General features: G+C 39.3%; 2 long non-coding RNA genes across 12 annotated transcripts; one reads left to right on the top strand and one right to left on the bottom strand.

Annotated features, from left to right (window-relative positions):
- Positions 1 to 904: 904 nt before the first annotated feature.
- LOC147306257 (uncharacterized) lies at positions 905 to 11,799 on the top strand. Of its 9 annotated transcripts, XR_015126481.1 has the most exons (12): positions 905 to 982; positions 1,214 to 1,294; positions 2,693 to 2,874; positions 3,000 to 3,464; positions 3,950 to 4,106; positions 4,359 to 4,467; positions 4,573 to 4,692; positions 4,835 to 4,996; positions 8,869 to 8,982; positions 9,708 to 9,865; positions 10,292 to 10,349; positions 11,303 to 11,799. It is a non-coding gene; the product is annotated as an uncharacterized LOC147306257 (long non-coding RNA). The 9 variants fall into 9 exon arrangements; XR_015126480.1 differs by lacking the exon at positions 905 to 982 and having other exon boundaries at positions 989 to 1,294; XR_015126482.1 differs by lacking the exon at positions 905 to 982 and having other exon boundaries at positions 989 to 1,294; positions 11,306 to 11,799.
- Positions 11,800 to 12,891: 1,092 nt separating this feature from the next.
- LOC147306258 (uncharacterized) lies at positions 12,892 to 14,899 on the bottom strand. 3 transcript variants are annotated; one of them, XR_015126422.1, is made up of 4 exons: positions 14,717 to 14,899; positions 14,127 to 14,591; positions 13,486 to 13,642; positions 12,892 to 13,233 (listed from the first exon to the last, which is right to left on the bottom strand). It is a non-coding gene; the product is annotated as an uncharacterized LOC147306258 (long non-coding RNA). The 3 variants fall into 3 exon arrangements; XR_015126420.1 differs by having other exon boundaries at positions 13,486 to 14,591; XR_015126421.1 differs by having other exon boundaries at positions 12,906 to 13,019; positions 13,125 to 14,591.
- Positions 14,900 to 15,393: the final 494 nt, after the last annotated feature.

Raw genomic sequence — 15,393 nt, forward strand, 5'->3', positions numbered from 1 at the left:
ATAATCACATTATCTGACTTTATCAGTTATAACAATGAGAAACGGTAAACAATTTGGCAAATAAATGACTTATAATTGTGCTTACCTGGTCCAGATGATCCACAGCCCCTTTGCATTTGTTATAATCCAGGATGATGTGGGGCTTTCTCTTCCCAGAGTCCTGGACTTGGTAGCAGGAAACAGAAGAGCCCTGTCTCCCCATTTCACAGGCTTGTTGTCGTTTCATGTTGAGACCTGTACAGGCCAGCCAGCATCACAAGCCCCATGTAAGCCTGCAACTCCTCATCTATGTCCTTCCAGTCTTTTACTGACCTGTTGCCCCTGCAGGTTGGTGAAATGCAGGATTAGCTGCATAATGTCCTCTGCAAAAAAAAGATGGAAAGTGCTCACAGGGCTGCTGATCCTATACGAATTGCATAATGGGTTGGTCCTGGGGTTAAAATGGGGGGAGGAAAAAATGGCAGGACCTCTTCGTGTGTGGGTTGCCACATGATTTCTCCATTTTTAGATCTCCACTGGCCATCCTCCAGTCTTGTCTCTTCCTCCTGCTCTTCTTCCTTCTTCTCCTTCTCCTCCTCCGCACATGAGCTGCAAAGCTCCTCGGTGCCTGGCAAAAATTCTTCTTCGCTGTCAGAAGTATCTCCACTGCTTGTGGAGAGTGCAAAACTGCAGCAACAGCCTCCTCTAAACTGAGTGCACGCTTCATTGTGTCTGTGCAGAAATGACCACTCAGACCAGGCTGCAAAGTATTCTCATAGACTTCAAAGGTGCACCTGAATAAACATGCTATACCATACATCCAATAAGAGAGAGGAGGCACACTCTTGATCAAGAAAAAACATAAACGCACGCCTTTGATCTCTCCCCCCCCCCCCCCCCCCCCCCTCTCTTTCTCTCTCTCTCTCACACACACACGCACATACATACACACACAATACCATTTTATGGTGGTTAGCTGTTTTATTGTCATGCATTTTACAAGGTAAGATAACCATGTCCTGCATTCAAAACCACTGAAAATGTCTATGGTGGTGCTGTGCCTAATATTGTGCTGGTGTATGCTGGGTAATGGCACAGCTAGCGACTGGGTGACTTTATTCACCCGCTTCGGCTGTTATCAGTCCATACAATGGGCGTTATTAGCACAAATCAGTCCCATAGATATGGAACATCTCCTGCTAGATTGTTCAGAAGGTTGTTATCATCCATCCAGATGGAGGATCACTAACAGGAGCGTGGGAAGACTCCAGAATCCACTCTGGCTGCAATCCGGTGGATACAGCAGTGTTTACAGGTAATACCATTTAAACGGACAGCATTTATAGAAAAAGTCAGCGAGTGTCAATAATGTTAATGTGGTTATCTTAGTAATACACCGAGTGCTAATATAACAGCTTTAAGATGCATTTGTAGATGTTATTACGTGTTTTACCGTCTTTATTGGTGCTAGCTTAAAGTTACGGTGTAAACGTTAGCTTATATTGGAGTAAAGTTGTTACTGTTTAAACGATGTTAGCACAGAAATATTAGCTTCTGTCATGACTGACGAAGTACTAGTTAATAAAGTTTCCAGTAAAGTGTTTAATCGCAGCCACAGACTGACAGCAAATATCTCGATTAGCTTCAGTGCATCTGTAATAAATATGTGCAAGTTTCAGTGCTTCGTTTAAACTGTATGATACTTATACTGACCCAGGGTCAGTGTAAAATACAATCCTAGCTGTGTGAACAAAGCCTGGCTCCTTTAATCCTGCATGAAAAACCTCAGGATGCAGGCTATTATTACTCTTTCCTGCTGGCACACCTGTCACACCTGAGAGTCAGCTAGAAACGTACAGTGACGTGGACATCATGCAAAGACTGCCAGAGTCTGTAATACTGCAAATGATCAGTGACTCAAGTTAACACTAAACTCTCTGTGTGCTGAACATTTAGGATTGAGTCAGGCTGCATCTGTGTTAGTCCTCTGACAGACTGGTGACCTGTCCAGGTGTGCTCTACCTATGACTACTGGGACAGGCTCTAGCTCCTGTAATAGAAATTTTATGTTATTCTCATTTAAAGCATTTAAGTGCTTATGCATATGCTTAGTTGTGACACTGTTATAGACTGTTCAATGAAAGTTTCTAAAACTAGATGAACTTACTTCAGCAGTTTGAGAAAACAACTCCCTTTACAGGTGCTGATAACGCTGAAGTAGCAGAGCTGACATGACTGAACTGTGATGTTTGATGTGTGTTTGCTCTCCTGTGCGCAGTAATAAATAGCTTGATCACAGCTCTTTCTGTGTTGCAGACTTTATTTAAAAAATTCCACGACACCCCCCACCCTCCCACTGTGAACATGAATTGAATATTCAGAAGACATTTGTTTAAATAGTTCTAGAAATCTGAGCTGTTGGTGTGTCCTTGGATTGTGTGGTAATAATATTAGAGCCTGCAATCTTTCTTACTGAATCTCTACTATGAGTCATGTTACCTGAGATTAATTCTATGTTTACCTGTCAGCCTGGACGAATGTGCTGTGTGAAGGAAATTAAATTAAATCAGATCTGAAATGCGTACATTTAAGGAACCTGTTCATATTTAATTGAAATATGAACCAGTGATTTTTTGATTGCTGATTCCAAGAGAGTCTTTGTGGAAATCCTCTTTGGCTTTTTGTTATTTTAATTCTCTTTTCTGTTTTCCAGAACAGTTCTCCACAGTCACTGTCCATATGGGTCAGTGGGACCAAGAAGCACTCTGCTAATGTGTGGACTCTGACCAGCAACATCCAGCAAGACCCAGACAGCGTTTTCTATCTCCCAGCTGGAGTTTTTTGTTTGTCTGTGACTGGAGAGTCAGATTTTTGTTGAGCTTCATACTTGCAGAGGTAAGTCAGTTTGCAGAGATCCCTCCCACCCTGGCTTTTATGTGCTAGATTTCTTATCTGAAACAGTAATATTTCAGTGACTGCTGCTTATACCACAGGTTAATACTGTTACTGATCCCTGATAGGAGAATCATCAATTTTGCCAGCAAAGAAGCCTGGTGGATGTTTGTTTACAGTCTGATGGTGGGACATCATGCTCTGCATCTTTAAAGTTTGTCTCTTGATTATTATTCATACCCAGTAATGTGAAGTATGCTCATATCTACTATAACTGAACCAACCTGGTGCTCTTCATTTATGGAGGCTGTTGAGTCTGAATGTTGGATGTTGTGTATCTCGTGTTCTCTGGGCTTTGTTGTCCTCAGTCTTTTTGCAGGATCAGAAAACAAAACCAGGAGGCGCGTAAATGTTTCTTCTCCATGATGTTTCTTCAAATGTTTCTTCTGGATGATGATATGACCGTGACACGGGATGCCACCTTTGGTCTTGTGATGAAGCAAAGCTCAGGAAGAAGTGTGATTAAATGGTACCCACATGTGTGCTGCTGAGAAGGATGTACAGGGGCACCTGCAGCCAAATCCAAGCTTCAGGTTAGTTGTAGTTGCAGAACGCTATAGGACTGAGACAGCTGAGGCATCAAATGTTTGATTAAACGGATGAAAAAGAGAAGTTTTTTCCCTATAATTATCACTTCTTAAAATCTGTAGCAACTTCAAGTCTTTCAGCATGCTGAGCATGCTCAGAATGTGACAATATATTTTTGTTCAATATTTAATTTCTTTCAGTTGCAATTGTTAAATGAAAAAAAATATATTCTTATAATTTAGCAAACTAATTTATCAAAAAAAATATATATACATATATCTGTAGTAGTTTTAATGAATTAATTTGACACCTGTATTGAAAATACCATATTGTATTCATACAGAATCAGTATGGTATCATTGTTTGTCTGTTCACTGATTGTTGAAGCTAAGAGCTACTTTGATCTGTTTAGATCTAAAGTATCCAAAGTTGAGCTCTAATGTTTCTTCACCCCTGTGTGTGTGATATGTGATTTCCTACATGCTGGCAGAGCGGCAGTTTGTGCTCACAAATGGTGACGGTGTGGAGAGACGGTGGTGTTTCCTCAGAAGAACCAGCAGAGTCACAAAGGACACCAGTCCATCTCACCACCTTGACTTGCTGACTGATGTTCGTCTGCACTGCACAGAGGAAATCAACTAACCGAGGTTTGTCCAGTGACGTGTTATGAAATGTATATTTGTTTTATGCTTACAGATATGTTTTTCTTGACAGAGGCTCTGCAGAGGTTAGACAAAGCAGAGAAAACATGTGCTTTACATTTTACTGTGATTTATTGAGATATTTGTTGCCTGATGTTCAGCAGGAATGGAGAAATAGAATCAAAGGGAGATGTTTTTGATGTTTTTGTAATGATGTAAGTAAATCTTCAATATTATTTATTTGCTTGGTTATATTAGGAGTGTTTCTGAGTGAGGGGGAGAGGAGTCATCATCCAGGTAAAGTGACGTAGATCAGTGGATACACTTGTCTCCCCTTTAAAGGAGACGATCCAAGTCATCCTTAAATGTTAGTGCTTTCAAATACACAAACATTTTTAAAGGACAAATATGAACATCCAACTTTGACTGTAATACAAAATAAATCTTTGCATGTGTGTTTTCAAACTCTCAGATGGGCAGCATATCAGTCTTGGACTGTCTAACCTGCCGGAGCAGCACTGAATGACCACCGCACGAGCATGTTCCTGCAACATTCAGCATCTGATCCTTCATCTGTGTGCTTCTGCTTTTGGTAAGTAGAGTTACCCAACTCCAGTAACTCTAAACACATGCCATCCATTTCTAACGGCCTGGTTACTTCCTGTCAGTTACTTTAGAAACCATGTGGTCACCTGACCTAACACTGTTTCTTCTTCTTCCCCTTAATGTTGAAGTGTCAAATGTCACACAGCTGGAGAGGAAACTACACCAGTGTACTGGGATGTTTCAGCAACACGTGCCAGATGCTGTTCCTTCATGGTGACATCACCAGAGACAGTCCCGCCCACCTCAGGACCCATTGATTATGATGATCTGATCCATCAAATCCCCAGCAGGTGAACCTTATTCATGACATAACACCGCAACAATGTAAAAAATTAAACAGCAACAGTCTAAATGTAAAGTGCATTCTAAAGTCCTCTTCAATAAATTGTATGCAAAGAGTCATTCAGGTCACTACAGAACCCAGAGTCTTCATCATTAAATCTCTGGTTGCTTCATTTTTATATCCTATATCAGATATTTTAAAGGTTAGCTTAGGTAAAGTTCCATTCTCATGGTGAGGCAAAATGCTTTATGTGTGTGTGTGTGTCATGAACGGCTATAAAAGGCCTATAATTAAAGAACAAAGCGGGGTTTGAGTTCGAGTTGCGGCAGACTGTCACTACTTGTAAATGGAACGCAGCCTTCCTACGGCAGACAGCTAATAACAGGAATCGGACGCGGTCCAGCCAAGTCCACAGCAACCACCATAGCAACCGCCTAGCATGACCTTAAAAACATATTCTGTCTTCATAACTATCAAAATCGTGAAATGATTTGCAAAGTGTGAAAGTGTTACAGCTGCAGAGAGCTATGGCGGTATCTATGGAAGCTGTTTACATAGATAATAATATACGATGTAACCATGGAGACAGTCAGTCACGTGAGCTAGCGGTGCACGTTTACTACAGTGAATAAGGTGATTGAGTGCACAGCGTCCACACTCTGCAGGGGGTAAAGACATTACTTCAATATTGTTTTATATTGATATATATTTGCCTTCTGTTGACCATCACCTCAGGTTCACCATTACAGTTTCAGCATACAAATGCACACTGTCTAAACACATTCAAAAACTCATGTCTCAGAAATAAGCACAGCTGTTCATGTTTGTCATTAGAGTTTTATTTGTAAGAAAATTATGAACTTCATATTGTGCATTAAATAAAAGAACATTTCACAACTCTTGAGTCAACAGAAACAGGTAACAGAAATGTCTCTAATGTGTACAGTGTAGTGTAAGCATTAAAAGATCATAAAGGAAACACTAACATTTATGTGAAACTAATTGTAATAAAAAATGAGCAGGTGCTTTATAGATTTAAAAGAAAGAATCTGAAAACAACACTTTTTTGGTCTAAGTGATCAAAGTAGAAAACAGAACTGATGTTCAAGAACAAACCGTAGCTGCACTAATATTACACATCTCGATCGTTGTACTGAACAGACATGTTGCTTTTAAAACCACATGCAGTGTGTGACCATGACTGTTCACTGAGACCATGAACGCCACTTCGCTGAAGCATTCTTATTCTTCTTCTTGCCATTAAATTGGAAGCAGAAGCAGCACGAGCTGATTTGATCTACTGAAAGGAAAAAGCAGAACATCTGAGTTGAAACCAGTCAGCTGAAATCATTAAGACAGGAACAAATTCAATGCAGTGTCTCAAGTGGCTTAGCCTGTTACAACTGTTGATACAAGCTAAATACAGTTAACACACAGTGTCAGGGAGCTCCAGTGTGGGAACTAGTGGCTTTAGGTTTGTAGTCATTTAACTTTCATCCATTCATTCATTTAATTCAGGAGGAAGAAATGCCAGGTTGGTGCAGGCTGGTTACATGCATTTGGTCCCATGCTGTCTTTAATTAAATGACTTGGTTCATTTTATGGCTGGGCTGTATGTGGGGTTATATCATGTTATTTGGGCAGGAGTACCTGTCCCCTGTTAGACTTAGAAAGTTTCTCCATAAGTAGAGTTTCTAACTCTTCTAGCACATCTGTGGCTGACAGCTTTTTGGTGGCTCTTTTTACCCCACACTGGTTGTGAGTGTGTAAATAGCCCCACTAGTTCTTTTGGGTTGCAGTTAACTTGGGAGGAAGGGGTGGGTATGCCATGATTAGGTGAATAACAATTATATGGGATACATAAATTTCACAATGCATGCATATATCTCTATCAATTAAACCTGGCCTGAGGGCTGCCATTTTTTACATTCAGTTATTTCTCTTAGAAATGTTGGAACTAAATAATGAATGTGTTACAGTTAAAGTGAAACACTGGTCAGTGTAAATGGCTCATTGGGACACAGAAACCTTTAAATTAAACCTGATATCTAGTGTCAAACAATATCAAAGCTGTAAAAGATGTTTACAGTCAGAATTTATAAAACTATGATTGTAAATAAATTCAAACAAGTGAGCTTTTCTCTTTGTGCTGAATATCAACACTGTGGTTTCTTAGACTGTAAGCTTTACTTTAGTGCAACCAGTTGCAGAAGCTGCCACTCCAAATGTCTTTTGATAACAAGAAAAAAATACCTTTTCAGTACACGGCCTGAAGTTCTTCTCCGACATCTTCTGCAATCGGCTTTGTCTGCTGGTTTGAAGACAATAAACCACAAAAAAGATGATTTAGTCACTTTGTCTGTGTCATGCAGCTCGAATGTGTCGTGTAACGATGTTGAATAGCCGTCGTTATCCCTCTGCTTTGAGCCTTTTATCAAAAGTTACAGCTAACTTCATGAAGTTGTACAAAAAGGCTTCATTTCGCCGAGACAGTGCGTTTCTGACTATTACATGCATTTGAATGGAGTTCTTGCACGAAACAAAGTATAAGTTTTCATTATGTGAATAACTTGTATTTTACACTGACCCTGGGTCAGTATCAACTTCATGAAGACAGCTGTAACTTTTGATAGAGGACTCACACACACACACATATTTATGGCTTTGCCTTATAGAATTCAGCATCTCCGTGCTGAGGAAATAGGTTTTGCAGCTGTTTGAGCTAAAATTTTCAAGTTATTCACAAATTAAAACCTATACTTTGTGTCGGGCGAGAACTCCATTCAAAATGCATGTAATAGCGAGAAACGCACTAACGTGGTGATATAAAGCGTTTTTCCATAAACTTCATAAAGACAGCTGTAAATTTTGAGAGAAGACTCACACACACATATTTATGGCTTTGCCTTATAGACTATAGATAAATAGATAAATATGTTTGTCTGAGTCTTCTATCAAAAGTTACAGCTATTTATATGAAGTTGTACAAAAACGCTTTATTTTGTCAACACAGTGCGTTTCTGACGATTACATGCATTTGAATGGGGAACTCGCCCGAAACAAAGTATAGGTTTTCATTATGTGAATAACTTGAAAATCTTAGCTCACACAGCTTTAAAACCTATTTCCTCAGCACTGAGATGCTGAATTCTATAAGGCAAAGCCATAAATATGTGTGTATCAACAGTTACAGCTGTCTTCTTGAAGTTGATACTGACCCAGGGTTAGTGTAAAATACAATCCTAGCTGTGTGAACAAAGCTTGGCTCCTTTAATCCTGCATGACAAACCTCAGGATGCAGGTTATTATTACTCGTTCCTGCTGGCACACCTGAGAGTCAGCTAGAAACTTACAGTGACGTGGACATCATGCAAAGACTTCCAGACTCTGTAATACTGTGAATGATCAGTGACTCAAGTTAACACTAAACTTTAAACAGTACCTCTGTGTCTCTGTGTGCTGAACATTTAGGATTGAGTCTGCATTGACTTTATTTATTGAGACTTTAATGTGTTAAAAGCAGGTTGAAGACGGCTCAGAAACATTTGAAGATTAAAATTTAGCATTATAGCTTCTGGTGGTTTGTAAAGCCTATACTCAGCTGTAGTTTTTGTTACTAATTTATGTTTGTTGTTATTTAACACAGATTTCAGAAGAGCAAATATGCTTAATAGTTTAACTAGATTTCATTTGTCAGTGTGGGACTGCTGAGTCACCTGAAGAACTCATTTCATTCATTCTCCACATGATGTTCATTTACAGAAATGTTTCACAGGAACTGATTCCTCCCAAACTGTGAACTAGTGTCTTTCCATAGATTATCTCTGTATGAATGTACTTTTAAATGAAGGCAAGTGTTTGTCCTTTTTTGTTCCTCAGTTACAGTACGTGATATCTTGATGTCAGGCGGTCAACACTGGGGGAAGACAAGAAGCAGACGTACTTCCAAGAGGGAGCTGCAGTGAGGACACAGCCAGGTCACTGAGGTCAGAGGTCAGAATCTGAAACAGCTCAGGTTTATATTTTAGGGGTTATAAAAAATCTAAATGTATTTATGAAGAAACCTTTAAATAATAGTCATAATTATGATTATTATAAGAAATATCAAACATTTAAGTGGATTTTCTGTTACACATATTGTGTTAGCCCTGCAATAAACTGGCAGCCTGTCTTTGTCCTGTATCAGCTGGGATAGGCTTCATCCTCCCGCAATCCTGAATTGGATACATTGTATTCCAATTATGTAATCTGATTATTTACAAAATCAAGGTATCTAATCAAAATGTAAGTAATAATTATAAAATGGGAAAGCAGAAATAAGTGTGACATGAATGTAACCGTGTTAGCTGACATAGAGGACAGCTACATGTAGTCTGAAAAACCTTTGTTGTCAAGTTTGCAGGTATATCAGCACGAGACATTCTTACATAGAAGAGACGTTAAAGTCTCTAACTCAGTGAAGCATTATTGGTCCCATCTGTTTGGATAAATATAGTAAGTTGATGTTTGTCCATTTATTGACACATTTTCTTAAGTGCTTATCCAGTTCAGGATCACAGTGGAGCTGCAGCTGGATATGTTCACTAAATAAACCTTACAAAAGTTAACAATAAACCTGCATCCATGTACGTTGTTGTCCACAGGATGAGAAAATCAAACTGGAACACTGTGGAACATGTTAATAAATGTTTGTGTGTTTATGCCTGCGTCTTTCACAGGAGGCGCTGGAAGGTTTCCCTAATAGTTCCTGGTGAATCAAAGCAGAACCATAAAGGTTGCTGGATTGCATGATGGCATTACCCCTGAGCAGTCATCCTGTTAAAGGAGGAACCAGTTAGAAGCTGTTTTCAAAGTAGCTGAGCAGATTTCATCTCAAGTAAGCGATTAACTGTTTGTTCATCTGTTCTGCCACTTAAAGAGCATTTAAGGACATCTTTCGAGTGTCCAGCTGAATTAATTCTACTGGCTCTCATGGTCATTTGTTATTATAGACATATTTTTCATGTTCATCCAGCTATTTAGTAAATTCTATCTATTTAGTAATATCCGTCAGCTATAAAATGTAATATAAATATAAAAATATCTAAATATCTCCTGCCCTTTATGTTTTAATGATGTAAGTCTGTTATCGTGTTACATTAGCATTCCTCACATATCAATGAGATGCTGAACAGTAAAATCCTACTGACGCAGCAGAGGGATAACGACGGCTATTCAACATCTTTACACGACACATTCGAGCTGCATGACACAGACAAAGTGACTAAATCATCTTTTTTGTGGTTTATTGTCTTCAAACCAGCAGACAAAGCCGATTGCAGAAGATGTCGGAGAAGAACTTCAGGCCGTGGACTGAAAAGGTATTTTTTTCTTGTTATCAAAAGACATTTGGAGTGGCAGCTTCTGCAACTGGTTGCACTAAAGTAAAGCTTACAGTCTAAGAAACCACAGTGTTGATATTCAGCACAAAGAGAAAAGCTCACTTGTTTGAATTTATTTACAATCAAAGTTTTATAAATTCTGACTGTAAACATCTTTTACAGCTTTGATATTGTTTGACACTAGATATCAGGTTTAATTTAAAGGTTTCTGTGTCCCAATGAGCCATTTACACTGACCAGTGTTTCACTTTAACTGTAACACATTCATTATTTAGTTCCAACATTTCTAAGAGAAATAACTGAATGTAAAAAATGGCAGCCCTCAGGCCAGGTTTAATTGATAGAGATATATGCATGCATTGTGAAATTTATGTATCCCATATAATTGTTATTCACCTAATCATGGCATACCCACCCCTTCCTCCCAAGTTAACTGCAACCCAAAAGAACTAGTGGGGCTATTTACACACTCACAACCAGTGTGGGGTAAAAAGAGCCACCAAAAAGCTGTCAGCCACAGATGTGCTAGAAGAGTTAGAAACTCTTCTTATGGAGAAACTTTCTAAGTCTAACAGGGGACAGGTACTCCTGCCCAAATAACATGATATAACCCCACATACAGCCCAGCCATAAAATGAACCAAGTCATTTAATTAAAGACAGCATGGGACCAAATGCATGTAACCAGCCTGCACCAACCTGGCATTTCTTCCTCCTGAATTAAATGAATGAATGGATGAAAGTTAAATGACTACAAACCTAAAGCCACTAGTTCCCACACTGGAGCTCCCTGACACTGTGTGTTAACCGTATTTAGCTTGTATCAACAGTTGTAACAGGCTAAGCCACTTGAGACACTGCATTGAATTTGTTCCTGTCTTAATGATTTCAGCTGACTGGTTTCAACTCAGATGTTCTGCTTTTTCCTTTCAGTAGATCAAATCAGCTCGTGCTGCTTCTGCTTCCAATTTAATGGCAAGAAGAAGAATAAGAATGCTTCAGCGAAGTGGCGTTCATGGTCTCAGTGAACAGTCATGGTCACACACTGCATGTGGTTTTAAAAGCAACATGTCTGTTCAGTACAACGATCGAGATGTGTAATATTAGTGCAGCTACGGTTTGTTCTTGAACATCAGTTCTGTTTTCTACTTTGATCACTTAGACCAAAAAAGTGTTGTTTTCAGATTCTTTCTTTTAAATCTATAAAGCACCTGCTCATTTTTTATTACAATTAGTTTCACATAAATGTTAGTGTTTCCTTTATGATCTTTTAATGCTTACACTACACTGTACACATTAGAGACATTTCTGTTACCTGTTTCTGTTGACTCAAGAGTTGTGAAATGTTCTTTTATTTAATGCACAATATGAAGTTCATAATTTTCTTACAAATAAAACTCTAATGACAAACATGAACAGCTGTGCTTATTTCTGAGACATGAGTTTTTGAATGTGTTTAGACAGTGTGCATTTGTATGCTGAAACTGTAATGGTGAACCTGAGGTGATGGTCAACAGAAGGCAAATATATATCAATATAAAACAATATTGAAGTAATGTCTTTACCCCCTGCAGAGTGTGGACGCTGTGCACTCAATCACCTTATTCACTGTAGTAAACGTGCACCGCTAGCTCACGTGACTGACTGTCTCCATGGTTACATCGTATATTATTATCTATGTAAACAGCTTCCATAGATACCGCCATAGCTCTCTGCAGCTGTAACACTTTCACACTTTGCAAATCATTTCACGATTTTGATAGTTATGAAGACAGAATATGTTTTTAAGGTCATGCTAGGCGGTTGCTATGGTGGTTGCTGTGGACTTGGCTGGACCGCGTCCGATTCCTGTTATTAGCTGTCTGCCGTAGGAAGGCTGCGTTCCATTTACAAGTAGTGACAGTCTGCCGCAACTCGAACTCAAACCCCGCTTTGTTCTTTAATTATAGGCCTTTTATAGCCGTTCATGACACACACACACACATAAAGCATTTTGCCTCACCATGAGAATGGAACTTTACCTAAGCTAACCTTTAAAATATCTGATATAGGATATAAAAATGAAGCAACCAGAGATTTAATGATGAAGACTCTGGGTTCTGTAGTGACCTGAATGACTCTTTGCATACAATTTATTGAAGAGGACTTTAGAATGCACTTTACATTTAGACTGTTGCTGTTTAATTTTTTACATTGTTGCGGTGTTATGTCATGAATAAGGTTCACCTGCTGGGGATTTGATGGATCAGATCATCATAATCAATGGGTCCTGAGGTGGGCGGGACTGTCTCTGGTGATGTCACCATGAAGGAACAGCATCTGGCACGTGTTGCTGAAACATCCCAGTACACTGGTGTAGTTTCCTCTCCAGCTGTGTGACATTTGACACTTCAACATTAAGGGGAAGAAGAAGAAACAGTGTTAGGTCAGGTGACCACATGGTTTCTAAAGTAACTGACAGGAAGTAACCAGGCCGTTAGAAATGGATGGCATGTGTTTAGAGTTACTGGAGTTGGGTAACTCTACTTACCAAAAGCAGAAGCACACAGATGACAGATCAGATGCTGAATGTTGCAGGAACATGCTCGTCCGGTGGTCATTCAGTGCTGCTCCGGCAGGTTAGACAGTCCAAGACTGATATGCTGCCCATCTGAGAGTTTGAAAACACACATGCAAAGATTTATTTTGTATTACAGTCAAAGTTGGATGTTCATTTTTGTCCTTTAAAAATGTTTGTGTATTTGAAAGCACTAACATTTAAGGATGACTTGGATCGTCTCCTTTAAAGGGGAGACAAGTGTATCCACTGATCTACGTCACTTTACCTGGATGACGACTCCTCTCCCCCTCACTCAGAAACACTCCTAATATAACCAAGCAAATAAATAATATTGAAGATTTACTTACATCATTACAAAAACATCAAAAACATCTCCCTTTGATTCTATTTCTCCATTCCTGCTGAACATCAGGCAACAAATATCTCAATAAATCACAGTAAAATGTAAAGCACATGTTTTCTCTGCTTTGTCTAACCTCTGCAGAGCCTCTGTCAAGAAAAACATATCTGTAAGCATAAAACAAATATACATTTCATAACACGTCACTGGACAAACCTCGGTCAGTTGATTTCCTCTGTGCAGTGCAGATGAGCATCAGTCAGCAAGTCAAGGTGGTGAGATGGACTGGTGTCCTTTGTGACTCTGCTGGTTCTTCTGAGGAAACACCACCGTCTCTCCACACCGTCACCATCTGTGAGCACAAACTGCCGCTCTGCCAGCATGTAGGAATCACATATCACACACACAGGGGTGAAGAAACATCAGAGCTCAACTTTGGATACTTTAGATCTAAACAGATCAAAGTAGCTCTTAGCTTCAACAATCAGTGAACAGACAAACAATGATACCATACTGATTCTGTATGAATACAATATGGTATTTTCAATACAGGTGTCAAATTAATTCATTAAAACTACTACAGATATATGTATATATATTTTTTTTGATAAATTAGTTTGCTAAATTATAAGAATATATTTTTTTTCATTTAACAATTGCAACTGAAAGAAATTAAATATTGAACAAAAATATATTGTCACATTCTGAGCATGCTCAGCATGCTGAAAGACTTGAAGTTGCTACAGATTTTAAGAAGTGATAATTATAGGGAAAAAACTTCTCTTTTTCATCCGTTTAATCAAACATTTGATGCCTCAGCTGTCTCAGTCCTATAGCGTTCTGCAACTACAACTAACCTGAAGCTTGGATTTGGCTGCAGGTGCCCCTGTACATCCTTCTCAGCAGCACACATGTGGGTACCATTTAATCACACTTCTTCCTGAGCTTTGCTTCATCACAAGACCAAAGGTGGCATCCCGTGTCACGGTCATATCATCATCCAGAAGAAACATTTGAAGAAACATCATGGAGAAGAAACATTTACGCGCCTCCTGGTTTTGTTTTCTGATCCTGCAAAAAGACTGAGGACAACAAAGCCCAGAGAACACGAGATACACAACATCCAACATTCAGACTCAACAGCCTCCATAAATGAAGAGCACCAGGTTGGTTCAGTTATAGTAGATATGAGCATACTTCACATTACTGGGTATGAATAATAATCAAGAGACAAACTTTAAAGATGCAGAGCATGACGTCCCACCATCAGACTGTAAACAAACATCCACCAGGCTTCTTTGCTGGCAAAATTGATGATTCTCCTATCAGGGATCAGTAACAGTATTAACCTGTGGTATAAGCAGCAGTCACTGAAATATTACTGTTTCAGATAAGAAATCTAGCACATAAAAGCCAGGGTGGGAGGGATCTCTGCAAACTGACTTACCTCTGCAAGTATGAAGCTCAACAAAAATCTGACTCTCCAGTCACAGACAAACAAAAAACTCCAGCTGGGAGATAGAAAACGCTGTCTGGGTCTTGCTGGATGTTGCTGGTCAGAGTCCACACATTAGCAGAGTGCTTCTTGGTCCCACTGACCCATATGGACAGTGACTGTGGAGAACTGTTCTGGAAAACAGAAAAGAGAATTAAAATAACAAAAAGCCAAAGAGGATTTCCACAAAGATTTCCTTCACACAGCACATTCGTCCAGGCTGACAGGTAAACATAGAATTAATCTCAGGTAACATGACTCATAGTAGAGATTCAGTAAGAAAGATTGCAGGGGGGGGGGGGGTCATGGAATTTTTTAGATAAAGTCTGCAACACAGAAAGAGCTCTGATCAAGCTATTTTTTACTGCGCCAGCACACGACACACATTGCAGTTCAGTCATGTCAGTGCTGCCACAGAGGTGGTGCTCCTACTTCTTTATGCATTCTAAGGAAGAGGGAGGAAGTTACAAACTGATCCTACATATTTATGGCTTTACCTACATCTTCATATAAATAGCTGTAACTTTTGATAGAAGATTCAGATATACGTATTTATGGCTTTATCTTATAGAATTCAATATCCCCGTGCTGGGCAAACAGGTTTTGCAGCTGTTTGAGCTAAGATTTTA

Source organism: Aulonocara sp. 'chitande type north' Nkhata Bay, linkage group LG19 (genome assembly GCF_057382095.1).
Source record: "Aulonocara sp. 'chitande type north' Nkhata Bay isolate Kocher_YH1m ecotype deep benthic linkage group LG19, A_spYH_male_GT1.1, whole genome shotgun sequence".
NCBI lineage: Eukaryota > Metazoa > Chordata > Actinopteri > Cichliformes > Cichlidae > Aulonocara > Aulonocara sp. 'chitande type north' Nkhata Bay.